Below are 27,390 nucleotides of genomic sequence, written 5' to 3' on the forward strand. Positions count from 1 at the left end.
AGCACAAAACTGTTTTCTTTCCAAAAAAAAGCATTCGAAAAATTGCTGCGCAAATACCGTGCGAGACAAAAAGTTACAACGACCACCATTGTATTCTCCAGGGTGTTTGCTAAAAAAACATATATAATGTTTTGGGGTTCTATGTAATTTTCTAGCAAATAAATGATGATTTTTACATGTAGGAGAGAAATGTCAGAATTGTCCTGGGTGCTCCAGAACGCCTGATGGCGCTCCCTGCATGTTGGGCCTCTGTATGTGGCCACACTGTGTAAAAGTCTCTCACATGTGGTATCACCGTATTGGGAGTAATAGCAGAATGTGTTTTGGGGTGTAATTTGTGGTATGCATATGCTGTGTGTGAGAAATAAACTGATAATATGACAATTTTGTGAAAAAAAAAAAACGTAAAAAAAATCTTGATATTGCAAAGAATTGTGGGAAAAAATTACAACTTCAAAAAACTCATCATGCCTCTTACTAAATACCTTGGAATGTCTTCTTTCCAAAAAGGGGTCATTTGGGGGGTATTTGTACTTTTCTGGCATGTTAGGGTCTCAAGAATTCAAATAGGCCGTCAGTACTTCAGGTGTGATCAATTTTCAGATATTGGCACCATAGCTTGTGGACTCTATAACTTTCACAAAGACCAAATAATATCCACCGATTTGTACTTATTTTTACCAAAGATATGCAGTAGTATAAATTTTGGCCAAAATTTATGAAGAAAAAAATACTAATCTGCTAAATTTAATAACAGAAACAAAGAAAAATTCATTTTTTTACAGAATTTTCTGTATTTTTTCTTTTATAGCACAAAAAATAAAAAACCGAGCGGTGATTAAATACCACCAAAAGAAAGCTCTATTTGTGTGAAAAAAAGGACAAAAATTTCATATAGGTCAAGTGTTGCATGACTGAGTAATTGTCATTCAAACTGTGAGAGCACCGAAAGTCTGGTTATTAAGGGTGTTTAAGTGCCCAGTGGTCAAGTGGTTAAGGTCAACTAACCCTTTAAATATAGCTAACCAGAATTGACACCCACTTCTCCAATTTTACTCCTAAAAGGTTCATCTTGCATTACTACAGTCATTGAGTGGACATATAAGAAACATTCCATAAATGAACCTATACGATAAGAAGAAATTGTATCACGTGCTAAATTATTAAAACATAAAAAAGTGTAAAAAATATCCATAATTTTTTCACAAAATACAAATGTAAATTAAAATCCACATTTGACCCAAATAGAGTATTGAGGTAATTTATTCACTTCTCGTCTCTTCTCTTTAATAGCAATTCCCTATCTCCTCCTCATCTCAATTTAGCATCATGGTCAATAGCCATATTCCTCCCTTGAGAGACGTGACAATGTAAGTATCTTGCAAAAAGTAATTATGAGAGAGGGGTTATACAGCAAAAACCCTTGCATATGAGACACTACAAGATTGAAAGAGGTGAAAGAGAAAGAGAGATGAATGAAGGCCATAAATGATTCATTTCTTTTGTTCAACCAGTGGGTTGAACGAAAAAAAAAAAAATTAACCAATTGCCCTACCCAGACATTTGATGTGGATGGGGGAATCCTTCAAGCTGAGCTATTGTATTCTGAGAGATTATTCTGCCAGCAAAATATAATGATCAGTGTTGCCGACTATAGCCGGTGGCACTGATCGTTCAGGATAAAGCTGACAGGATACCCTCTGACTGGTTGTAGACAAATCGATCAATAGAGGAAGGGAATTGTTATTAAGGAGAAGCAAAGTGGATCACAGCCAGCTTCCAACTGTGCATGCGCGGGCCATGCTGCACTTTGTGATTGGCCCTGCAATCTTCTGCAGGTCCCAGAAGGCTGCGGGTGAAGAAGGGGGACTGAACTTCCTCTCAGATCGCCGCCATTGATCTGACCGGAAGGGGGGAGTGAGTGGGTACCTGTCAAAATCAGGTACCTACTCCTCCCCCACCCAAAAAAATAAATTGCCAATGTGAAAGAGGAAGGGGGGGAGCAGAACTTCCCCTTTCACTTTAACATACTGAGGATACTATAATGCAAAGGGATGTTTTTGACAAAAGTAATTAAAGGTAAACAAACTCTTTAAAAATTGTCAGGGTGTTTTTAAAATGTCATTAAAAATTAAGGAAAGGTTGCAATAAGGAGTCCTCCCTGCCCCAGCTATTTTTACAGCATCTTTTCCTCTAAGCCCAAATGCATGTGGGAACTTTTATAAAAATGGTAATAATACTTTATATACAAGTGTATAGCTTTTATTTTGTGGAAGATATTCCTTTAAATTTGGACCCATACAAATAAATGTGTTATGAAACAAGAAGCATGGTGCACTCCATCCAGTCCTATGTGGTCTTTCTACAGTTCAAGTGTGGAAAGTGGCCAGACCTTGCTATAACTATAATTTTTAAGCCAAAGTGAAAAATATAACATAGGAAAATGTTGCAGCACAGTTATACTTTTACAGCCATCACACTTCATGGGTTCTTCGTTTTATGTTAATGCTTCTAAGAACCAAAGTGCCTTAAACTGATATAGAACAGTCCACAATAAGATTATTGCATTATTCATTATTGTTAATATGAAAATAACAAAAAAGCACTACCACCCTTAGCAACCATTAGCAAACAATCAAGATCCAGATTTCATTAATTTGCCTATGAAAAGACACAGAAGACTGATGTCTGTACAATTAAAGTGGAGTTCCACACATATTTTCATCTTTGCATTAATCGCTACAATCCCGCAAGTTTAAACAACATTCAACATTTTTATAAGCGCCATTTACCTTGTTGCTAGGGTGTCTTCTTATTTCCTCCTCTTTTGACGCCGTGGCGAGGTCCATCATATCCTGCGGCGCCTTGGCTCCTAGGAGATGTGTGTCATCATTCCCAGGAGTCAGTGGGCATCACCGCCTGTTAGCATTGCATTATTTCCAAACAGGAAATTACGTGATGCAAGGTGGTGCTAAGCACCATTGTCTAGCTTACATTTGATTGGCATAACAAGGGGGTGGGACTTTCCTACGATCCCCCCGTTGTGATGGCAACCAGAGACAAAATCAGTCGCCACGCCTTGTGTCTTCTGCACATGCATGAGATACGGAGGTGCATGCTGGGTAACCAGCAGCGCCGATTCCTGGAAGAAAACACTTAAGATGGAGGTGCACTGCAGGCAGAATATAAAGGTTCATGTTCTCCAATATGTTTAGCATTTGTAATATTAGGTTAGATGAACAGCTCGGGTGTCTTAAAAAAAGTAATAAAAATTATGGCTGGAACTACGCTTTAATAACTAAAAGAACGTATGTTAGGAAATGCACTATATAATCAAGTATAACATAATATGAAAAAAACAAACACCATCTTTCATCGGTATGACTATTAGAAAATGTTAAAAACAAATTATTTGCTTTGTGCTGCAGCCAATCACTGCACTTTAGAATATGAGGCTTTTTTTTATATAAAAATCAAAAGAAATATGTATTTGTTGTCCGTTTAAATGCTAGCTCTACATAATCGAGCGCAGGTTAGCAAATTAACAAGAAATGTATTAAAAGCAATATGTTTCTGAGCCTGACCATACAAAAAAAGGAAGAAATGTTGAATTCTCCAGCAGCCTCAGAATTGCATTTTATGATCTGTAAAAGTGATTGGCAAGGGTCCAAGAGGGGAGACCATGCATCCGCAATCAACAGGTAAGTAGAAGGGTTTACCACTATTGGTCTGTTCAAACTGAGAGCCCCATTTATTTCATTAAGTCAGCTGATTTGGTAACCTGAGGAATTGTATTCTCTGTGTATCATGTATACTAAGCCCGAAATACTGTTGGGCTAATATTTTTAAAAATACCCAGTAGCAAACTGAAATAATGATTTTGCTCATGTCATGGGCAACAATAGTATTATTGGAAGACCTGATTTAGTTAGTCAGTGTCTAATAGGTCAGTACAGAGTTATCGGTTAGGCCTGATTCACACTGGTGCAGGTTACAGTTTGCATATTGCAGGTGCATTTTTTTTTTTTTTAATACACATCTTTAAACCATTAAAGTCTATGGAACTAAATCCAAGCATACCCCACTGGCTCCTATTCTTGGAAACGAGAACTTCACCCCAGGCCTCACCCCCAGAACATTTGAATGGTGGACTAACAAAGGTCTGTTACGTATAGCAGACTTATGCGATCATAAGGGCATACTGATAAGAGCTCTAGTAGAGAAATACCAAATGTCAACCTCTGAGTTTTTCCGATATATGCAGATAACACACTTCTTGAATACCATATCATGAAATTCTGATATAACTGCCATGTCCCCTATGGAATATTTGTGTCAGAAGTTTGATAAAATCAAGACACAAATATCTCTGAAATTTACACTGTTCTGACGAACTCCTCCGTAAAGCTAGAGTATATGGAAAGATGGGAAGCAGACTTCCAGGAAAGTATTGAGCTGGATGAATGGCATACAATAGCCCAATGGGCTTTGAAGTCAATCATAAACACATCAATGATAGAGGCAAATTATAAAGTAATACTAAGATGGTACATGGTCCCGGCAAGACCGGCTACCTTTATCCCAGGGGCGTATCCCTTATGTTTCCCTGGATGCGGAAAGGAGGGAACGATGTACCATGTGTGGTGGCAGTGCCCTAAGGTAAGGCGGTACTGGATTAGGGTGTATAACTTTATTTACACTCACCCAAATAAACCTTATCAAGTCCCAGAGACAGGCACCACTGGCTTGTAAGGTGGAGTCGAAACCCCAGAGAAGTCTCATATCGTTTATATTTATATCAGCAAAAATTATAATTGAGAAATCTTAAAAATCAGCAGTAGTGCCGTTTGACCAGATCAAACACAAACTTTCCTGGATTATGCTCAATGAGCATATGACAGGAAACTTAAATGATAGAATGAAGATGTTCCAGAAAATCTGGGACCCATGGGTCCGATATCTGATGTGGGATCCCCGTTCAATGCCAGGGTAGGGCAGCCTCAGGATGGTGGGAATCGGAGAGCGGGGTAATTCTTTAATTCTCCTGCCTTCTTTCTTCTCTCATTCTTTATCTTTTCTCTCTTTAACCCTATTTGATCTCTGATATAAAATAATGCGGGTCATCTTACATACTCCCTGACACACCCAGAATGGGGACTATTCCCTTGTCGGGGTCCTCATTCGGGATGACAAGGGATACGATCTCTTCATTTAGAAGGGGTAGACTCCTTTCAGGAAAGTATCAGATAGATATTCAGCGTATCTGTATATTGCTGAGTGCCATAAGCTGATCATTAATTTGAACTTATGGGATATAGTGATATATTAGTCAAAAATACATGAATATTGAGAAACATTTTGCTAATATTACATTAAGAATAACAAATTAATACTGGGGTCACCCCATAGAGATATGGAAAATACCAATTCCTCAGCAGAGACCTCTAATTGAAGCAACGTACATTGAAAGAAATTATACTCTGTTCTGCAAATGTTTGGATAATTTTACATTACATTTATATTTTATACGGTACGTGTTTATTATTAACAATTTTGTACTCATTATTGTGAAAAAACTGAAAAAAAATGATTGAAAATGAAGTCTATGGAACCAAAAACCAGAAAAAAATCCCTGGCTCTTTCCATAAAATGCACAGATGTGAACTACATCCATAGGAAACCATGTTAAATGGACTGTAGTGTGTTTCTGCAAAACTGAAAACGTGCAAAACAATGCATAGGTGGTTTGCAGACTGAGAGCACTGTTACTGTTGAGGATGTATATACTATATAGATACAGTTACAAAAAAATAAAAAATATCTATATATGTGTGTGAGTGTAAGTTCATAAATTAAAACAGAAAGAGAGACAGACACGTTTATTGCAGCCAAATATGTTTCATTATTGCTTCGATTTTTGTTGTTAAAAACAGGATGCTCAAATACTCACTTACACACACAAATTGAATTCTCATTTTTTATTTCTTTCTTATTAAAAAATAAATAAATAAATAAACAACAGGAAATATGTAGCTTTCATATTAGCCTGTGTTCACTTCAAATGAAGCAATTTCAGCGGAATTTAGGCAAGTACAAATTATCTGTGAATCTGATGGTGTATTTGTTGCAAATACCGGCTAATGTTAAAGATAAATTTGCTCCTTTAGACTACATTCACACCAGCAGCCAGTGTGCTGTGAGTCGCAGTGGGATGACAGCAGTGCCGATCGCAGTGAATCATACATTATTTTTAAGCCAACTTTATTGAAATGTCACCATGACAGTTCATTAAATTCTGGATTGCCACGCATTGAAAATTTTGCAAACAGGTATTTTTCTCCTTCATTGATGTACGCTGACGAGGCTGCTCTGATGGGCAGCAGCTAAACATACTGTAGCTGCTGGCTTTTAATAATAGGACACTTACCCATCCTGGAGTCCAGCGATGTTGGCACCGCAGCTGATGTTTCCATCAGCTGTCGGATGCTGCCGACGCCATTGCGGATAAGGGAACCTGGTAGTGTAGCCTTACGGCTTCACGCCGGGAACACTACTGCACATGCCCGAGGCTCCGCTCCTCTCTCATACTAGCTCAGCGACAGGGGGAGGAGGAGGGAGCCGAGTGGTGAGGTCAATATCCGTGGCTGTGGCTCCTGGAAGTGGGAACAAGATACCTGTCAGAGACAGGTATCCTGTCCCCCTTCCCCCCGTGAAAGGTGCCAAATGTAGCACCGGAGGGGGGAGGCAATAAATCAGCAGAAGTTCGGCTTTTGGGTGGAACTCAACTGAAGTTGGAAGCGAATTGGCTACCATGCAGAGCTTCACCAAATTTTGCACTCCATTTTTAGTAAATCAATTCCACAATTACAATTGAATACCCAATTATTTAATAAAATATTAAAGATGATGTAGTGCCGGGTAAATCAATACCAAACGTATACTGCTTAAGGACAGCAAGTGGTTAATAAACCAAGTGGAAAGTCTCTTTAGTAAATGAACCCATTTGTGTACATCTCTGGTTCCTAACCAGGGGTATGTATAGTATCAAAGGGAGTACTTCTGATGGATTCAAAGGTTATTTCCTCTTATTAGTTAACCATTCAATACTGGGTACTTATTCACCATCCTGCCCTGACCAATTTTCAGTTTTCAGTGCTGTCGCACTTTGAATGACAATTGCACGGTCGTGCTACACTGTACCCAAACAAAATCTTTATAATGTTGTTCCCACAAATAGAGCTTTTTTTGGTGCCATTTGGTCACCTCTGAGATTTTTATTTTCTGCTAAACAAATAAAAAAAAGACCGAAAATTTTGAAATAAAAATGTTTTTTTTTTTGTTTCTGTTACAAAATTTTGTAAATAAGTAATTTTTCTCCTTCACTGATGGGGCTGTACTGACGGGCACTGATAAGGTGGCACTGATGGGCACTAATATGTGGCACTGATAGGCGGCACGGATGGGCACTGATAGGCAGCACAGATGGGCACCGAACACTAATAAATGTTACTGATGGATACCAATCAGTGCCAAACAATAATGCCTGCCAATCAGTGATGCCCATTGTGGGCACTGATTGGCATCCATTGTGGGCACTGATTGGCATCCCTGGTGGTCTAAGGTGGCATACCTAGTGGTGACTAGTGGTGGCATCACTGGTGGTCCTAGTGGCGTCCCTGGTGGTCCAGTATGGACATGCTTGGGGGGGGCTGCACTGATAATCGATCAGCACAGACTCCCCCTTTCAGAGATGCAGCCAACCAGCTCTCCTCTACTCGCATCTGACAGACGCGAGAGAGGAAATACCAATCACGGACTCCTCCTGTTTACACTGTGATCAGCCGTGATTGGACACGTCTGATCACATGGTAAAGAGTCTCCGTCAGAGATTCTTTACCTAGATTGGTGTTGCGGGGTGTCAGACTGACACCCCACAACGACTGTTGCGACAAATGCAATTATTTTAAAATTGAGAAATGCTGAACTACATTGAATTCACTACACTGTAATTACTCAAGGGCAAAATCTTATTTATTACATTTTCAGCAGAAGAAGGAAATATATACAACACTATAGTAACTTATTTTCTTCACAACATTTGATCATATGCTGCATCTTAAAGTATATGTCCAGCAAAAACTTATTTTTTATATTGTATCAAGTTTCTACTGCTATTTTGGGCTCTGTTGTATAGATTACTTTTTACTTACTATCCTGGTGACATGATTTCAACAGACAGGAAGTAATGGAAGATATCTAATAGCAACACAGACAGAATTAAAACAATTTTGTTTTTATTTTTCAATACAATAAGGGAAGGCTACAACTACCATTAGCTTTTTTTATTGCCGTTGATGTCGTTTTCATAGGTTTTTCCCTCACTTCCTCATTGGTAAAAGGGTTGTTACTGTAACAGTAAATAAGGGGAAATCTCTCTAACGGAGCTCCAGATAGCAGTAAAAACCTAGCGGGGGTTAGTCTTTCTTACTTCTTTTTTTTTTTTATGTTAGGGTTACTTTATTTAAATGTATTTTCAACAATTCGGTAAATTCCAAACATTATCTTGAAACACGTACCATGCAATTTATCTTGTTAATTTCCGTCCTCTCCACTCTAATAGCAAGGTAAAGAGAGGAGGGCGAGAGCAACAGAAAAAGAAACATAAAAAGAAAAAACAAAAGAAAAAATTACAAAGGAATATGAAGAAAGGGGGAGGGGGGGGGCAATAGTATAGGGTAAGCAAACAAAAAACAAAAGGTGAGATTAAGGGAGAACCTATGACAATTATAGAAGTAAGACTTTCAGAAGGATGCAGAAACAGTAAGATTATTTAGTATTAATTAACTAATCGTATTGTGACTTACTATTGAAGACTAAAATTATTTCATAATTTAACTTATTCTTAAATTCAAACCCTTTTGCCCATGTCTTGAGATATTTCCTGGTCAGCCTTTTATTTCTACAAGTTCTTTCTTCCATTTAGACGGAGCTCGTCAGCCCTTCATAGCCACTGTGAGATGGTATTAACCACTACAGATCCGCGCTATTGCCAAATGACGGCATTAGCGCGGACCTACATTTCCGGGACTACGTCTATTGACGTGGTCCCGGTTACGAGCGGCCTGCGCGCCCCCTGAGGGGCGCGCGCGGCGCGCTCTGTGATCGGCGAGTCCGTGAGACTCGCCTGATCACCGATCCGTGTAAGGGGTCGATCCCGACCCCTTATCACGTGATCAGCTGTCAGCCAATGACAGCTGATCATGTGATAGAACGGAGCTGGTAATCGGCTATTATTCCTCCTCGCGCTGACAGCGCGAGGAGAGAAAAAAAAAGCCGATCGCCGGCGGCCGTGATCGGGACATCAGTCCCGATCACGGCCATCAATACAAGGGACCACCTGCCACCTGCCTGTGCCCACCTGCCTCCCGCAGTGCCATCCTGAAATAAAATAAAAGCAAAAGTAAGTGCCCCCCGTCAGTGCCCCCCGTCAGTGCCCATAGTGCCCACAGTGCCACCCACAGTGCCACCCACAGTGCCACCCACAGTGCCACCCACAGTGCCACCCAATCTGCCTCAAAGGTGCTGCACCCCAGTGCCGCCCATCAGTGCCCAGCAGTGCCGCCCATCTGTGCCCAGCAGTGCCGCCCATCAGTGCCCAGCAGTGCCACCTATCAGAGCCACCTATCAGTGCCACCTATCAGTGCCCATCAGTCCCATCTATCTGTGGTACCTATCAGTACCCATCCGTGCCACCCATCCGTGCCACTTATCCGTGCCACCCATCCGTGCCATCTTATCTGTGCCCATCTTTGCCCATCAGTGCCGCCTTATCTGTGCCCATCGGTGCCGCCTTATCTGTGCCTATTAGTGCCGCCTTAACTATGCCTATCAGTGCCCACCGGTGCAGCCTATCAGTGCCCACCAATGCAGCCCATCAGTGCCCACCAATGCAGCCTATCAGTGCCGCCTAATCAGCGCACTTCAATGAAGGAGAAAAATGACCCGTTTGCAAAATTTTATAACAAACTATTAAAACATGATTTTTTTTTTTTTGCATCTTTTTTTGTTTGTTTAGCAAAAAATAAAACTCCGAGCTGTAACTAAATACCACCAAAAGAAAGCTCTATTTGTGGGAAAAAAATGATAAAAATTTCATTTGGGTACAGTGTTGTATGCCCGCGCAATTGTCATTCAAAGTGTATCAGCGCTGAAAGCTGAAAATTGGTCTGGGACTGAGGGGGGTTTTAAGCAATATAGCGAGATCAGAGATTTACAAGCATGAATATGGAATCATAGACATCCTATATATTGATTTGTTGTTTCGTTCGTACAGTGAAATAAAAAAGTCAGTGGTTCAGGTTGAATTACTCGCCCCAATATCAGAGAGATCACCTTTGCCACTTCCTTCCAAAATGGGCGGATCTTAGGGCAAAACCACCATATGTGCCCATGTGTAGCTCAATCCCCACATTCCCTCCAGCACAGGGGCAAAGCTGGACTATACATTCCGTGTAATTTTACGGGTGTATAATGCCATAGAGTAAGAAGTTTAAAATTTACCTCATTCTATTCGAGATAGCGGGCATATAGGAAAAAATGTATAATCTTATCTTTTTGCTTATCTGTAAGTATAATTTGTATGTCTTTTTCCCAATGGCCTATATAGTCTGGATACCCAGGGTATTACAAGGACATCAGAGCTTTATAGAAAAGAGAAATACAATGTTGTGGTGGGTCTTTATATTGCATAATTATTTCAATGGGGTTCAGTTCTTTTAATGAGCAAATGGGTTGCGGGAGACTCGGAATAAATTGAGACAGCTGTACTTATCTCCACTGGTCCATAAATGTTGGCTGATCTACTCTGCATAAGGACTTTAATGATTTCATTTTTGAATCTTTTAGTACTTGATATAATAATGGTGTAGACTCTGATAACCATGTATCAAAGCCCTTATCTAAGATTCTTGGCATGAAATATTCATGTCTCAGCAAGGGCATTAGTGGGGAATTGTATTCCCAACAGTGTCGAGTATGCAGGGAGTCCCATATTGCCAGGGTTGATCTAGTCAAAGGAGATATTGTGGATGCTAGCCCTTTCAATGGTCGTGGTATCCATGGTACTGCTGGTAAATCGGTATCTGTCAGTGACATTTCAAGTTCCACCCAGGGTCTAGTCTTTCTAGCATACTTCCAGTCTGCCATGCGAGTTACTGCAATTGCTTGATAGTATAATTTAAAATTTGGTAAAGCTAATCCCCCCAGTTTTTTAGGACGATATAAAGTATCTCGAGATATTCTAGTACACTGTCCCTTCCAAATATAGTGTGCTATAATAGACTGTAACATTGAGAAAAATCCTATAGGGATGTCAAAGGATAACATTTGGAAGACATATAAAACTCGGGGGAGGACGTTAGTCTTTCTTACCACTGTACAGTATATGCAAAACAAAAAAGGTTTTGGCTGGACATACACGTTAACTGTTATTATATCATGCACATTATATTATATGCTGTGTTTTTTTAGCCTTGAAGCTGAACTCCAAACACATATAAAATATACAAATGAATATAGCACTGTAATCACTAATACATCATTAAATTTATTTTTAATGCAATTGGTGTAAATACCTGAATTTGAACAGGTTTTAGGCTTTGCAGTCCCTTTTCAAAGATAGAAAGGAATAATCAGTACAAGCAGCCAATTAGCTTATTTGCTGAAAAGTAACATGCTGATAGGAGGAGAAAGCAGAGTGACAGAGGGATGAGCTCCTTACTGTGCTGCTTCTCTTTTCACTGCTTAGTAATAAGCTAGGGTGGATCCAAAACGACCTTGGGGTCATAGTCAGTTGCATGATATTGTTCATCAGACTGGGGACATCTACTGCAAGAAACCTCTTAAACACTTTGGTACGCCCAGGAGAGCAGGAAGCATTGGCGGTGGCTGTCACAGTGGTCACATGATCGTAAGCTGGTTCCGCTGGCTACTGGTATTTAGCCCAGACAGAGAGCCGTCTTTGACAGCTTGGTCTTTGTGCCGAGAGTGTAAAGTGAGCACATAAACATTGCCCACCTAAAAACGCATATGTGCACTTTGTGGGCATTGAAGTTCACCCTTTTAATGCCACACATAAGTGTTGGGTGGTCCTAAAGGGGTTAACTTAGGGCAAAATAAAAAATACCAATTGCTCACCTATGCAAAAATGTTCCAGCATTTGGACCTATGTGCAGATAGTTCACTTTGCCAAGCGAATGCTTACTTAACTCAGTAAATAGGAAGAAATAGTTCTCGATTCAATCACCAAATCATGTGATCGCAAACATTTATTTTTATTTTGTTTCCCTTACATATGATTGGGTAAACAAAGTGAAATCAGTTTTGCCTTAAGATCCTGTCACAAAAATTGTTATAATAACCTGTGTTACCGGTAAAAAGAAGGCAGAAAATATCTTCCTTTTCTGCTGCCAGAGCTACCAAAAACTGGCACTCAAAGTCTGCTGGAAAATGTTAATCTCCTGGTTCCCCTGTAGCTTTTACTGGTTCCTCCCTCTGACCTCATATCATTACTATATCCTACATTATATGGGGCCAAGGACACAGGGAAAAGTGAGGTTTTCTTTTATTCTTTTTTTAAGGGCTCATGCACAGGGACACATTTGGGCACACAGGGAAGAATTCCAATCATTTCTGCAGGAGTCAAACAGCCACATCCAGCAGCCTGTATAAATCAATGACAGGCTGTCAGATGCCACAGCTGTACTTCTGTAGCTGCACATCTGGCTGCTCAAAAGCATACAGGGACAGATGAGCAGTCCTGGACACGAGCCACTCAGATGTGCAGATACAGGTGTACAGCCATGGTGTCTGACAGCCTGCCATTGATTTGTACAGGCTACTGGCTCTGGCTGTTTGCCAACACCTGGGACTCCCAGGAGTATAAGTACACTCAATTCTTGAGCTTCAGTGGTTATTGTAGAATTTTGCATGACAGGGTTGCTTTAATTGCTTTAAGGGTACGCGTTCCTTTTGCTAAGTGAACAACTTCTTTATAGGCTTGCACTGATACCACTTTTTTAAGACCAAGCACTGATACTTTTTTCAAGTACTCACCGATACCGGCTACCAATACTTTTTTTTTTATGTCATTTTTAATGTCATTTTTTTTTACAATACTTTTTTTTGGGGGGGGGAGGGGGGGTGGATTGTGTCAGTGTCTTTTTTATTTAATTTTTTATTATTTTTACAATTTAACGTTTAAATATTTATTTATTACAATTCTTTATTTCTTTTTAATATCAGCCCTGTTGGGGGTTGGCTTTGGTGAGATATTAGGGGTCTAAACAGACCCCTGATATCTCCCTTTTGAGACACTGAAAGAGACTGAGGACAGAGATTCCCCAGTCCCCTTTTCTGCAGCCTCAGCTGCACTGAAGACAAATGAACAGAGACAGAGGCTCCTGTTCATTCATAAACTTAAAGGGGTTCTGCACTCATAATACAACATTTGCCCATTCTGTTGCCTCTAGTTAATATATCTCATAATGCCACCTGTTTTTTTTTTTTGATTCACCTACCTTTTGTAATCTTCAGTAGTTTATTTTAAACCCCTGCGGCGATGGGCGGTCTCTTGCGGGGATCAGCGTAATTTCCTGTTGAAGCCCGCACTGTCTCCTGGGATCTCGTTCGTGTAATCCCAGGAGACATTGCGGCTAATGCACCCGACATCTCGCGAGATTTCGGGTGCTACAGCCGACATCTCGCGTGATTTTGGTAATTACAGCCGAGATCTCGCGAGATCTCGGCTGTAATTACCGAAATCACGCGAGATGTCGGCTGTAGCACCCGAAATCTCGCGAGATGTCGGCTGTAGCACCCGAAATCTCGCGAGATGTCGGGTGCATTAGCCGCAATGTCTCCTGGGATTACACGAACGAGATCCCAGGAGATAGTGCGGGCTTCAACAGGAAATTACGCTGATCCCCGCAAGAGACCGCCCATCGCCGCAGGGGTTTAAAATAAACTACTGAAGATTACAAAAGGTAGGTGAATCAAAAAAAAAAAACAGGTGGCATTATGAGATATATTAACTAGAGGCAACAGAATGGGCAAATGTTGTATTATGAGTGCAGAACCCCTTTAAGTATCATAAACACAAATCTGGGATGAGAGCCGGACTGGAGGAAGACCTGGAGAGCCGAAGGAGCACACACGGAGGACCCGGGGAGCCAGAGGAGGACACCGGGAGCTGGAGGAAGACCTGGGGAGCTGGAGGAGGACATGGTGACAGTCAGGGCTAAGAGGTGTGGTGGGGGGGGGGGGCAGTTATAAACACCAATCACCCTGTATAGCTTTCAATAAAGCAGCTGACAGCCGTGGGAGGAAAAGGAGGGGGAGCGGCAATCAGCTGCTTTATTGAAAGCTATACAGGGAGATTGGTGCTTATAACTGTCCTCACCGCCACACCGATCATCTGTGAGGTTGCATGTACACCCCCACCCCCGGCGATGCTGAGGATGCCAGGCCCGATACAACAGGGCCAGCTGTACTGGCCTATCAGCGGCCCTGCCAGAAGGTATCAGATTAGGCATCTGAGCATTTGCACAAGTACAAGTACTTGTGCAAATGCTCAGTATCGGCACTGATATCGGTGAAACCCTACTTCTTTAGTAAACCAACTTCATAATGGGTATGTTTAGCAGGGCCTCGGAGAAAAACATGGCTGTTAACTTACACAAAATGAAGACACAAATTTACTACTGTACATCCTAGTTGCATAGCAGGAATACTCAGCAGATGTTTTCATCGTGACATAAAAACTATGTTTGGAAAGATGCCAGAGTATCTAGGATGTACTGATTCGTTGATAAAAACAAAACATATACACGGTGAATTAAAAAAAAGAAAGAGTATTTATAACTTAGAAATTTCCACTTACCATTGTTTTGCATGTAGAATTTTGCATTCGATCTTTGTTATTATTAGTTAACATGCTTGTGTTTTTTTCAGTAAAGTGTGCCAGATGTTTTTCACACTTCATTTGCCACACAATGTGAAAGTCCGTTCAAAGATTCCTGCTTGAGGAATCTAAGGTCTAACAATATTATTATTACTTTGTTATTGTCGTTTTGTTGATGCTCTGTCGCCTCTGCTTGTATTTAGCTTAATACAAAGATGACTAGGAACCCCCAGTGCCCGCTTGTCGACCACCTTTGGTCAGATCATGAATCTGATTAGGAGTCACAGTTAAAAATGTAAAAAATATGAAAAAACTCTCTAAATCTGAAATGCATACTGTTTAAAATTTCACTTTTCTGGACAGGTATGGCTTTTTTTATTTTTTTATTATACAACTGGACAATAACATTTCTTAATTAAATTGCTTTAAATTAGTTTTCATCAAAAAATTTGGTTGAAACAAACTCGTAAACATACAAGGCCAGCTTGAATTGATTGCAATAAATAAATACACAATAAATATATGTATATGAAAAAAAAGATTTATGCTACAAAGACACTTCACACACTTTGTTGTCCTATAGAACTTGGCCTAGTGGTCAACATTTCGTTATTTTTTAGCTGGTGTGGATTTAATACTTGAATCACACAGCTATCTAACCACCATAAAACATAGACATGTATGTATATTTAAAGTACGTGTTCATTTCTCAGACACTGTGGACAAATAGGGGTAGCAAATACCGTTATAAATTTTTGAACAAAAAAAATTAAAGGAACCAAAAACTTTGTTTTAACACTGCCTAAAAAAGTGTACAATTATTTTCTATTTCTGTTTTAAGTTTTCTGTCAGCTACTGTACTTATGTTGAAGGAAAACAAGTGTTCATTGAATCAATTTAGCACAACTGTAGATTACAAATAATGCTCTGTACACACGGTCGGACTTTCCGACGGAAAATGTGCGATTGGATCGTGTTGTCAGAAAATCCGATCGTGTGTGGGCTCCATTGGACTTTTTCCTTCGGAATTTCTGACACACAAAGTTTGAAAGCTGGATCTAAAATTTTATGACAACAGAATCCGATTGTTTAAATTCCGATCGTTTGTAGACAATTCCGACGGACAAAGTGCCACGCATGCTCAGAATAAATTACGAAACAAAAGCTATTGGCTACTGCCCTCTTTATAGTCCCGTCGTGCGTGTTGTATGTCACCTCGTTCTGAACAATCGGATTTTCCGACAACTTTGTGCGACCATGTGTATACAAGACAAGTTTGGGCCAAAATCCGTCTGAAAAAAATCAGACGCATTTTGTCGTCGGAATGTCCGACCGTGTGTACAGGGCATTATGCAGTAAAGCATCCACATATTCCATTAAAATGTACTGGGATTAGTATATTAAAGGGGCAGAGAATATTCACTTAACAAAGCGAATTCTCATCTAGGTGAATTAATAATATTAGGCTGTATTCACTTTAAATAGCCAGTCAAGAAAGGAAAAAAAACAACAGGATTTTTGATGTATATAACCGGATGATTAAAGTAAATATTCACTGTAAAGTAAAAAAACAAACAAAAAAAAACCTCATCAGACTGTTACTCCGAACAGCTTCTTACAATCGAATGCCCCTAAACTCACACACATTAAGCTGAAATTAATTTAACGTACTGGCAAGTAATTGGATAGCAGGAAGAAATCCAGATATGGGGTAAAAGAAGAATCCTTAATAAAGACTCAATCATGGATCTCCAACTGCATGGCCAGAGTGCAAACCCCTACACCAATTATTTAGGCTCATAGAGCATTAACAGATCAACTGATCATACATAATCAAAACTCACACGTTATTTTGTGGGAAGCAGAGCACCTCATATATAATGGCATATACAGTGTTTATAGAGTGATCAATTTTCAATTCAATCACATCATTCATATTTACAAATACTGTGTATACAGGCACTTGTTTGAATTTTAACTCTGAATGAAAATTGGGCACCTACTGGTCCCACCTTTGTGGCCTTCTAACATGCAATGTTCCAGCACTTCCTGGCAGTGTTAAAATCTGCCTGTCCCTTCCTGCTTACTATAGTTTCCTATTGCCCAGTAAGGCACCCCATCATAGTGATGGGCCAATAGGAATATGTAGGAGGCGAGAAGAATCAAGTAAGCTCCAACACTTCCATTAAGTGTCAATGCTTTGGCATGGCAGAGCAGCCCGGCAGTTGGGGCTTGGATGCTATGCAGGTTCCTTTAGGTGCCTACACTTTATATCTGATAATGTTTTTTTTTTCTTTTAGTGATTTGGTTGACTTATTGGTAAAAAATAAGAAAAAACACTCTACGATTATTTTGTATGCTGAGGATTCCCCCTCACAAAGCAACAAAAAGCACTGCAAACATGTTATCGCATAAAAAAACATATTGAAATGTTATATGGCCAACTTGGCAAATAAAAATCCGAAATATAAATCATCCTTATATAACAGCTAATACATTTTCACCCTCATTTATCAGATTTGAATTATGGATCCTATGAACGTATGCCATGTCACATCAAACTGACAGCTACGCCTATACAAGTATACTACTCCGCACAGTGATACTTTACATAATATAATATTATGATATGTTGCATAAAAACTTTATATTATGATGAAACATTGTATAATGCATATGATAAATTAAGACTCTTTCAATTGCATCATTAAATATGTAGTCTGATAAACATGACATTAATATGCTCTAGAATGTCTATTCTACCATGATCAGTATGTGTTATCAGTAATATATTAACATTTGCCAATATTTTAATTTTTTTTAACGATAGAACAGATGCAAGTATCATCATAATCGTTAGTCATAGTAGTTTATGTGGTAGTGATGGGACATTATGGAATTTTGCAGAATAATCTCTGAAAATCTGTGTTCTCTTTGAACAGTTATGGTCATAGTGGCCATCACAAGCTTATATCTATAATTGTGCAAAGGCACGATTAAATTACTCTTAAAGTACAGCTGTTTCCAAGGACAAGAACTCCCTAGCTTTATTAATGAGAAGGTGGGTAGGACATAGATTATTACATTAGAATCTAAATCTTGTTAATTGTAATGAAATCTGTGAGAATACACAATCTTTACAAATAACTGGTCTTTATTGAATTAACAATATGTAGGTGCCTGACATATACAATTACTTATTGCTTACAAACTAATTTGCGAAATAGCCATAAATCTTGTTTGACAGTACATTTTTTTCTCATTACGCAGAGTTTGATTTATACCATGGTGCAAAGAACAATGATGTACCATAGCCATTAAAATTAAAATTTTTGGTTGGGTGAATTCGGCTTAAAAAGAGGTGATTTCTAATTAGTAGAGCTTTCGCTGTTTTCTGCCCAGTAATCGTTACAGCTACTAGATTCAGGGAAGCCGTGCAAAGGGCAACAATGGTGTGCAAAGCATAGTAATCCACAACAACCAATCAGATTTCTGATCTGGCTTCATTAAATACAACTGTGAGTGGTTGTGATGGTCACCCCATCTTGGGGATCATCCTTAAATTTTACACTGCCTTACAGAATAAGTAATGGCAGTATCTATATAATTACACTGCATTACAGAATAATTACCAACAATATCTATAGAAGTACACTGCATTACAGAATAAGTACCAATGGTACTATCTATAGAATATACAGTAAATGTGTAGGGAAAGCCACATCTTGATACTGCAATGAGAATTGAATTCAAAATAATAACCTATTACTGCTATACTTTTTGATTATGCACCTGATCCAAGGAAGAATGTGGCACTAGTGTGTCCAGAAAGACAGGATGACCAAGAGAAACAAAATGCGATTTTTTTTTTCATACAAACAAATAATGTCAAAAGATAATAAATTCCTATTCTAGCCCTACTTATGCTTTGCTAGGCAAGCTACTGCAGGGAAGATGTTTATATGCAATTCATTTGCTCAGGTTTAGGGCCCTTTCACACTGCTCTGTAGCAAAATTGTGATAAAAATGCATATGCGTTTTTACCGTGATTTTGCTGTGTTTCAGATGTGTGTTTCTGGTGCATTTTTGGATTGCCTGTACCTGTGAAAAATGGAAATGTGACTCAAACACACGCCTAAAACGCATATCTAGGTGCATTTTTTACAGCGATTTTAACGCAATTTCCATTAATTTCAATGGGAAGCTGCGTTTTTGGTGCGCTTTTCAAAGCCACATCACAAAGATGCAGCATGCAGGATTTTTTTAAAATGTACTGCACCTGTAAGTGGTGCGAAGAGTCCAATAGGATTTAAAGGGAAACATTTTTCTTCCAAGGTAAAAAACACAGGAAAAATTTATGAAATGCAAAATTAAATGAAACAACCTTGTGCAGGATTTTAGAAATTAGACCATGCTTGAAAATATAATGGCATTCGTCGCATGATATCAGTGCAGTATAATTGCAATGATCAAAGGCTAGCTTTATGAAAGTGAATTTATTAAGGATGATTTACTAAAGAAACAAAACAAATGTCCACTAGGCATAGTAAATAAAGTGAAACTGTGTTCACGTCAGTTTCCATTTCTGTGTCCTTTTTCCATTTCCCTTGCATTTGATTGGGCCTGAAGTGAACCCAGCTTCACTGTATTTACTAAGCTCCAGGAATGTTTACATTGTAATGTAAGCACTCCCTACTCCTATAGTAAATCAACCCCACTAACTACAAAATCACACATAACTCTTTAAAAATTGTGGTAACAAAATGTGAAATGCATACAGCTGATTTGTGACATTGTTTCCCCAATCAGAAATTGTGGGATTTGGAAAACAAACTGCTTTTTGTGTTCAATGGCAATTGTTAAATGTATGAAAACTGCACAAAAATGTGGCACTTCCCATTGATCATCTTTCTCTTTTTATTACATTTTTAGAAATACACTGCCTGTAAAACACTCGGAAATGTATTTTTAGTATAATTTCACTTCTGAGTAACAACTATTTTTATTTGTTACGTGTTTCAATTCGCATACCCTACCTTACAAAAATATAAAAAAATTGTTGCTTACCTTTTATTTGCTTAAAAAGCCTATTTAACCTTCCCTTCATATGAGGAGGGGGCTGAGGAGTTATGTTTACCATAATTATCCCTGTGCTTTGCTGACAGATCTCATTATTAGTTGTATACTAGACATGCACACTGTAATAACACAGGGTTAAAAATATCAAGGCTTGGGTCGAACATTGTATGGTATCACACGTAAAAAAAGAAAAAAATAAGAAAAATTGTCCCTCAGTCTGTTGCCAAATTGCACTTTACAAGCTATTCTGTACAACTTCAATGTGCCTCTTGCGTCTTATTTATAAACATGCTCCAAAGAAGCAACTCACTTGAAAATACGCTTTAAGGTGATGGAATAAATGACAGAAAGGCTTATATCCTACAAAACAGTCAGACCTCTATAGAAACGAGACCATTGAGCCAGTAGTAAAAGAAACTACTTTAAATCACAAGTGGGAAATCAATGGCTTAATATTATTTAAATATTTCAAAATGTCCTTTTCTGGAGAATATAGTTACAGTGGTCCCAGTTTCTTTGGACATATCTATACCTTGTCAGTTCATATACCCTTGGTAATTAATAGTCATAGACTGCTCTGCTGTAAAAAAATAAGCCATTCATCCAGTTGCCAATATATATTAGTGAGGGATTATAATTACAGCAAAAAAAATTTTTTTCTCCCGTAAGTACTTAAAGAGCAATTGAGAATCTCATAAAATGACAGAAATGTAAATGTCTACTGGATAGTCAAAGCTGAAACAACCATTTCTGAATCATGCAATTCGGTATGTTTTTTTTTACTGGCTACAAAGTGGAGACAACCAATTAATTTAATATGAAAATGATAAAACTACTAGAAAAGTAGAGGAGAGTACATAACAAGCCAGCTTTGAACTGGACTGGCCTCTTATTTTAGCTATAGCATCAAATATTAATATAGCCATTTGATTGGAGGGCTTCAAATAAACATCCATCTGAATGTTGTTTATGAAACTTGGTGAAGGTTCTGTACATTTCATATTTATGACCAGCAAACAACCTCACAATCATACAGTGGGTTATACAGTGATTACAATCTGGCTAGGTCTCTTTGCTCCTTTATATATTATAAGAATAACTGGTGGTACAATAAAAGATATGTGGTGCAGAAATCTGTGTCTTTACTAAACTATAGTAGTAATAAGGTACTTTAAAACGGAAATGTTTTACCAGACAATGCAGAGATGCTATGGTGCCAGGCTGGAGGTCCACTTCTGTTGGTATAATCAGAGACATAACGTGGGTGCTTGTAGACCCTCGAAGCGGATGTCTTTAGTAGTGAAAATGATAGTCGTCTGGAAGGGGCTCGATGTGAGAAGGAGGGGGCAAAGGAGGAACAGTTCAGACAGATGTGTCATATGTGCTGTGTGATAACTATATGTACATATCCGCTTCCTGTCCCACAGCAGTAGTAGCAGCAACAAGGTGTTAGCTGAACGAGGAGTGCTGGTGACAAGAATCTACGCCAAAAATGAAACACTTATCACTGACATAAATTTCAAGAGGACATATGCCTTAGAAATGTCACCGCTAGACTGTCCAGTAGTGCATACATAAGGAAACGAAGAGTACACGTTCTTATTAAAGATAATTTTTTTAGTTTTAAAAATTATTTAAATTGATTTTAAATTCAGGAAATCATTTTACAAATACTTTTCTTAGAGGATTCATTCAGATAAATTAGCAAAGAAGGTGGAAAAAGTAATAGTTGGTGGTCTTACAAAATGTAGATAACAATTATTAAAATCTGCAGCACATTTACAGGGAGTTTGGAGCCAAATTATAGAACTGTTTGCATGAGACTGTGAAGGCCCCTTATACATGAGCACCTCCGTCTTGTAGATTCCACTTGCTCACTTGATCGCCTTGCTTATTCCCGATGAGAAAGAGGATGACAGGACCTGCTTTCTCCGCTTCTGTTTTCCTGGTGCCTCCATGGCAGTATACATGTGATAGTAGCCCCGCCTACTTCTGCCCACAGGACCAGTGCATAGCTATAAAGAGATAACACCCACACAACAGCCCATTCCCTGTGATGAGCTTAGCAGTCCTCACTGCAGCAGTCTTTGGCGTGAAGTCAGTAGCTTACTCACTTTCTTATAATAGGATTTGCTGACGCTTCCCGCACTGGTAGCTAATTCTCGATCTTTCACATGTATGCTGCCATGGAGGCACCAGGAAAACAGAAAATTGTATCATATTTACCTTAATTTTCTTTTCCTGGTGCCTATCCATGGCAGAATACTGAACTCACCCAGTTTGTTCCTAGCGCTGTACAGGGAATGGGCTGTTGTGTGGGTATTAACGCTTAACGCTATGCACTGGTTCTGTGTGTGTAAGTAGGTGGGGCTACTATCACATGTATGCTGCCATGGATAGGCACCAGGAAATAAAAATTACGGTAGGATAAAAAAAAATTGTTTTTTGTAAAAAAAAAAAAAAAAAAAGCATATAAGCATAAAATCCCTGTCACTTGTTGTTTTTTTGTTTTTTTTGTTTTTTTCATGTGTGCCCTAGTGAGGAATCTTCTCCTAACTTCCTGTCATCTTGACACAGCCAGAAGTGAGAGGAAATCTCTCCAAAGTAAAGAAAACCCCCTCTTAAGATTACCATACATGCAGGGTTCCTGATAGAAATCATGAGCTTTACACATATTTTGTACATTCACATAAGACATTTCTATCAGTCCCTGATCTCAGGACGCTTAAAATCTAAGGTCCACCTAACTCACATTCATACACACACATACTAGGGCCAATTTAGACAGACAACAATTAACCTACCAGCATGTCTTTTTAACATGGTGCTGTGGCCTGTACAGAATAGATCATTGTTGTATGTGCCTGGAGCTGTGTGTAGGCATGCTATTTTATGCTATAGGGACACAGGAGCTCTATAAACATAGCTGAAGGTCCTAATTTGGCAGGTGTGTGGGTACAGGTGTCTGGCCCTGAATACAGGCAGTGTGCAGTTTGGACCACTGTTTTTTTTTTCTTTGCACACCTGTCAAATTAGAACCTGCAGCTATGTTCAGATAGCCTCAGTGTCCCCATAGAGTAACAGGCCGCATAAACAACCCACTCATTCACATTGTATAAGAAACTGTGTGAATGAGCCCTTCATTTTTTTAATAGTTTAATTTAATAGTTAATTTTTAATGATTTTTTTACAATTTTGAATGAACGCAGTGAATGATCATTACCAATCACTCACGGTGTTCATTTCGGAAAGGAAGGGGCCAGTAAATATGACATATTTACCAGCCCCTTCCAAAGGCTCCCCAATGCACAACATCCCCCGTGAGCATGTGTGATGGCTGCAGCTGGAATGAGGTAGAGGCGGGAAGTTGGCAGCGCTGCATTGGGGAAGGGGTACACAGCATACACGGGGCAGCACACAGTGAGGGGCCCAGTCAGCAGGAGGAAAAGGATGTGGATTGATTGGTGTCATGGGGGGGCGTTAGTGTAATGCAGGGATATGCATTTAGCGGCCCTCCAGCTGTTGCAGAACTACAAGTCCCATGAGGCATAGCAAGACTCTGACAGCCACAAGCATGACACCCAGAGGCAGCGGCATGATGGGACTTGTAGTTGTGCAACAGTTGGAGGTCCGCTAATTGCATATCCCTGGTGTAATGGATCCCCCTGCAGCAGGTAAAAGCTGGCGGAAGAGAGAGGAGTAGAAGCTGACTTTCAGCTGCTGTATGGGGATCAGTTCTAGTTATTTCTGACTTCCTTGCACCAGTCACTCTCTCTGTTCACATCCTTTTCCCTCTGCTCCTGGAGCCCCATACCGGAGGACTGGTGGTTCCACCACAGTCATAATACATTGATCAGACACAAATTTTTCAACATCCCCATTCAAGAGGAGTCAATCATTAGGTTGACTCCTCTTGAACAGGAATAGCCATAGATGGATCAAAATTCTGACAAATTTGGATCCATTTATAGCCAGCTTCAGTTGGCACTGGAACAAGTATCATCATTGGAAGATTTACACTCTATTCCTGTTCTAGTGATCAATTAAAATGTATTATTTTTCCTCACTTTCAGTCTAGTGTCAAGGGTCACCAGGACATTAGGGTAAATCTCCTCAGTGGGGACACAGACAGCAGCAAAAGCCTAACAGGCATATTACCCTTCTGCATTCTATCCAAAAACTAGAAAAGAAAAAAAAAATTGTCTTTAAAACGCTGCTGAGTCAACATGTTACGCAGATGTAAAGAATAAATGTCAGAGCAGAACCCTATCCTTGTTCTATGCACAAGCTCTCTATTTTCTGTATGACACATTTTACCAGAACAAAAAGTTATAGGAAATCTAAATTTTACTGTTGTCCCTAGAACAGGAGGCGAGGGGAAATCATCTAATTGGCACACCAGTTCTGGTGACAACAGGGAATTTTGACTATTTATGGAAATATTTACTGTACTGTTGTTTCCCGTTAATCTCACCAGTGGGACGCAGACAAAAAAAAATAGGGCTTTTAAAAATCCTCTAAAAAATATGTTTATTCATCTACTTTAAAAGAGAAGTATGTTTTATTTTATTTTTTGCCCATTCATACTTAAGTAGGTGGATGCAGCATTGGTCCGATGCTACATCTGTCCCCCGGTGCCTCTGCACTAAGAACCGAGCCATCAAAAATTGCCAATGGCTTGGTTCTCACATATCCCTGAGTGGAGAGCTGCTGCCTGTCAATCATCAGCTCTCCTCTCTGCTCCTCCACGCTCACTGGAGCACTAAGCTGTGGAGGGGTGGGGAGTGGCCACCTCAGGCTCTCAGCAGCTCGGTGAGAGGCTGAGACAGGAATCAATCCAGGCACCTGGCAGATCCAGACTTTATTGTCGTGATGATGCAGTGCCTGGACTCATTCCAGTAACATCAGCAGAGAGCAGAAAACGAATTGCACTCCTGTGACCCATAGGAGAAGCCCAGCCACACAAGCTCAGGATAGACTTCTCCTTTAACGTTTTACCTCTGTGGATAGTTCTGTAAAACTGCAATACAACAAAACAAACTGAGGTTACAATATGCTTTTACACATGCCTCTTTCAAATGCATACAATAAACACATTTTTTCGTCTCGCCTTCAAATCCCACAGCAAATACATAGCAGTGTAATCCAAACATACCATAAACTTTAACAAACAATAAATAGACTTCCAAGCATATGTGTATCAAAGGGAAAAAATTGGAGAGCCTCACTGGTGTGCTTCGTGAAAGATGGCTCTGCAATGATGTGAGGGTTAAACTTTGTAAACAAATACAAAGTACTTCCTGCTTCCTCCTTGAAAATAATTAGCTGGCAATTGTAGCTAAAAACCCATAGATGGCTCCCTGATCAACACAATAATATTGTGCTAAACAGTACGACTGTGGTATCAGCTTGAGGTCAAGCAGTTGACGGAACAGCAACTACCAGACCATGAGACCATGAATGAAGACTATAATCATTTCTGCAAAGAGTTTGCATTCAGGTCCATGCAATTGATTTCAACAGGCTGCACGAAATATGCGGATGAACTTTGCATGGGTGTACGCATCAGTACGGTTATGTGAATGATGCCTTAGACACAGCAAGTAAGGTTAAGTAATGATCAATTATAAATACATCTTTCATAACTAAGCTACAAAATATATGAAATATCTAGAGTGAATATTCAGATTCTTGCATAGGCCTAATTGTGACTGGCTTTGTTCTCCTAAGCCCACCATATTTTACATTCATTAAACCTGTCATAAAATGTTACAAACAGCTACTGAGAGGTACCTGTAGGTTTCTTTAGTCCCCCTGAGTACACCAGAAGCCCCAGAACTCAGGGGACTCAATATGCAGATACCAACTTCAATCTCTAAATGCAGATCCGTAGCCCACAGCTCTATAATTCAGACAGGCTCAGTACATTGCAATGAGGGGTTCTGTGCCAGATGTCCAGTTACTAACTGGCTCTGTTGAATGACACCTGGCAATAAAAACTATGCAAGCATTGCTGCGTGGAAGATCAATCTGCCCGATTAGTCTGCACACATACAATGCACCATCCTTATTACCTTTACCTGGACTGACTGCTACCAACCCCCTCCCCTTGGCTTGAGTGCCTTATGATAAACACAGCCATATTGAATATTGGAAGGGGTGGATGCCCCTAGCAACTGGCATTCCTCTGCACTGATTTATCTCTTAAAAAAATGAATTAATGTTTTGTTCCTCTTTTCTTTACACACGAATTCATGAGAAATATGCAGCAATCACACTGTTTATCAACATGACATGTCGGATTTCAGCAAATACAGCAGCAAGAGGAAATTACGAGAATGTGAACAATATGAAAATGTGGTTAATGAATGAATGGAAAATGTAAATGAAACAGGAAGATGGAGATACAGCAAACATGAAACAAGAAAGAGAAAGCAAAACCATAAATATTTGACAAATTTACACTTTAAGTGATATAATGTATAGCTGTAACAATAAGGAATAGTGAAATTCTGCTAATAAGAAGAATGGTATTTTTATAATTTTTTTAAGTCCAGCTGCATGTAAAACTTACTTTTATGGGTAGGCACTGAATGGTTAAATTACCCCCCAGCTTCTCACTTGTCTTTAGGACTCAGTTTGTGGTACCACATCCTCCCACAACGTCACAAGGAAGGTGTCACTGCCTCACAAGTGGATTCCCCAATTCTTTTTTGTACACTTTCAAGATTTACCAAGAGTTTATAAAAAAACAACAAGCCATTTAGCTTTTCTACCTATTCAGTAGCGAGGAATCAAATTCACTCCTGCAAGAGTCCTTTCAACCGATTGAAATGTATTTGCACAGGATGCAGAGGAATATGCTTCATATGTTCTAGCTTATATTTGCTTTTGTATGGAGCTGTTCCTAGTTACAAAATCTATTAAGGTATTCCCAAACCAAAAGCCTTGGTTGGATGGTAAAGTAAGGGCTCAGCTTAGAGCAAGGAATTTGGCCTTTAGATTGGGCGACCCTATGGCTTATAGGAAAGCTTGGAATTAATTAAAAAAGGCATTAAGGAGGCTAAGCGTAGATATAAACAGCGCATTGAATCTTATTTTGAAAATCAAAATTCTAGGAGCATGTAGAAGGGGATTAAAACAATGGCAGATTTTAAATCTAGGAATACACAGGTTTGTAAAGTGCTCTCTGACACCTTAAACCAATTTTTTGCTCGCTTTGAGGGTCAAAATATGAGATGTGAAACCCATAGTAAAGAACTAGTGGAGGATGACCATTTACAGGTATTAAAAATACATGAGGTCAGGTCAAATTTGAGGAAGATTGACATTAGAAAGGCAGCAGGACCAGA

At 39.4% G+C, this 27,390-nt stretch overlaps 1 protein-coding gene across 1 annotated transcript in view; it reads right to left on the reverse strand.

Moving 5' to 3' along the window:
- RHOH (ras homolog family member H) overlaps positions 1 to 21,407 on the reverse strand; it is a 67,461-nt gene extending 46,054 nt beyond the window's left edge. The window contains exon 1 of the mRNA XM_077477603.1: positions 21,230 to 21,407. The gene's annotated coding sequence lies outside the window, so the exon portion shown is untranslated. The remainder of the gene's footprint in view (positions 1 to 21,229) is intronic.
- Between the last annotated feature and the right edge of the window lie 5,983 nt (positions 21,408 to 27,390).

The sequence above is a fragment of the Lithobates pipiens genome, unplaced genomic scaffold (genome assembly GCF_037356315.1).
Source record: "Lithobates pipiens isolate NorthernLeopardFrog02 unplaced genomic scaffold, aLitPip1_a1.2 Scaffold_13, whole genome shotgun sequence".
In the NCBI taxonomy this organism is placed as follows: Eukaryota; Metazoa; Chordata; class Amphibia; order Anura; family Ranidae; genus Lithobates; species Lithobates pipiens.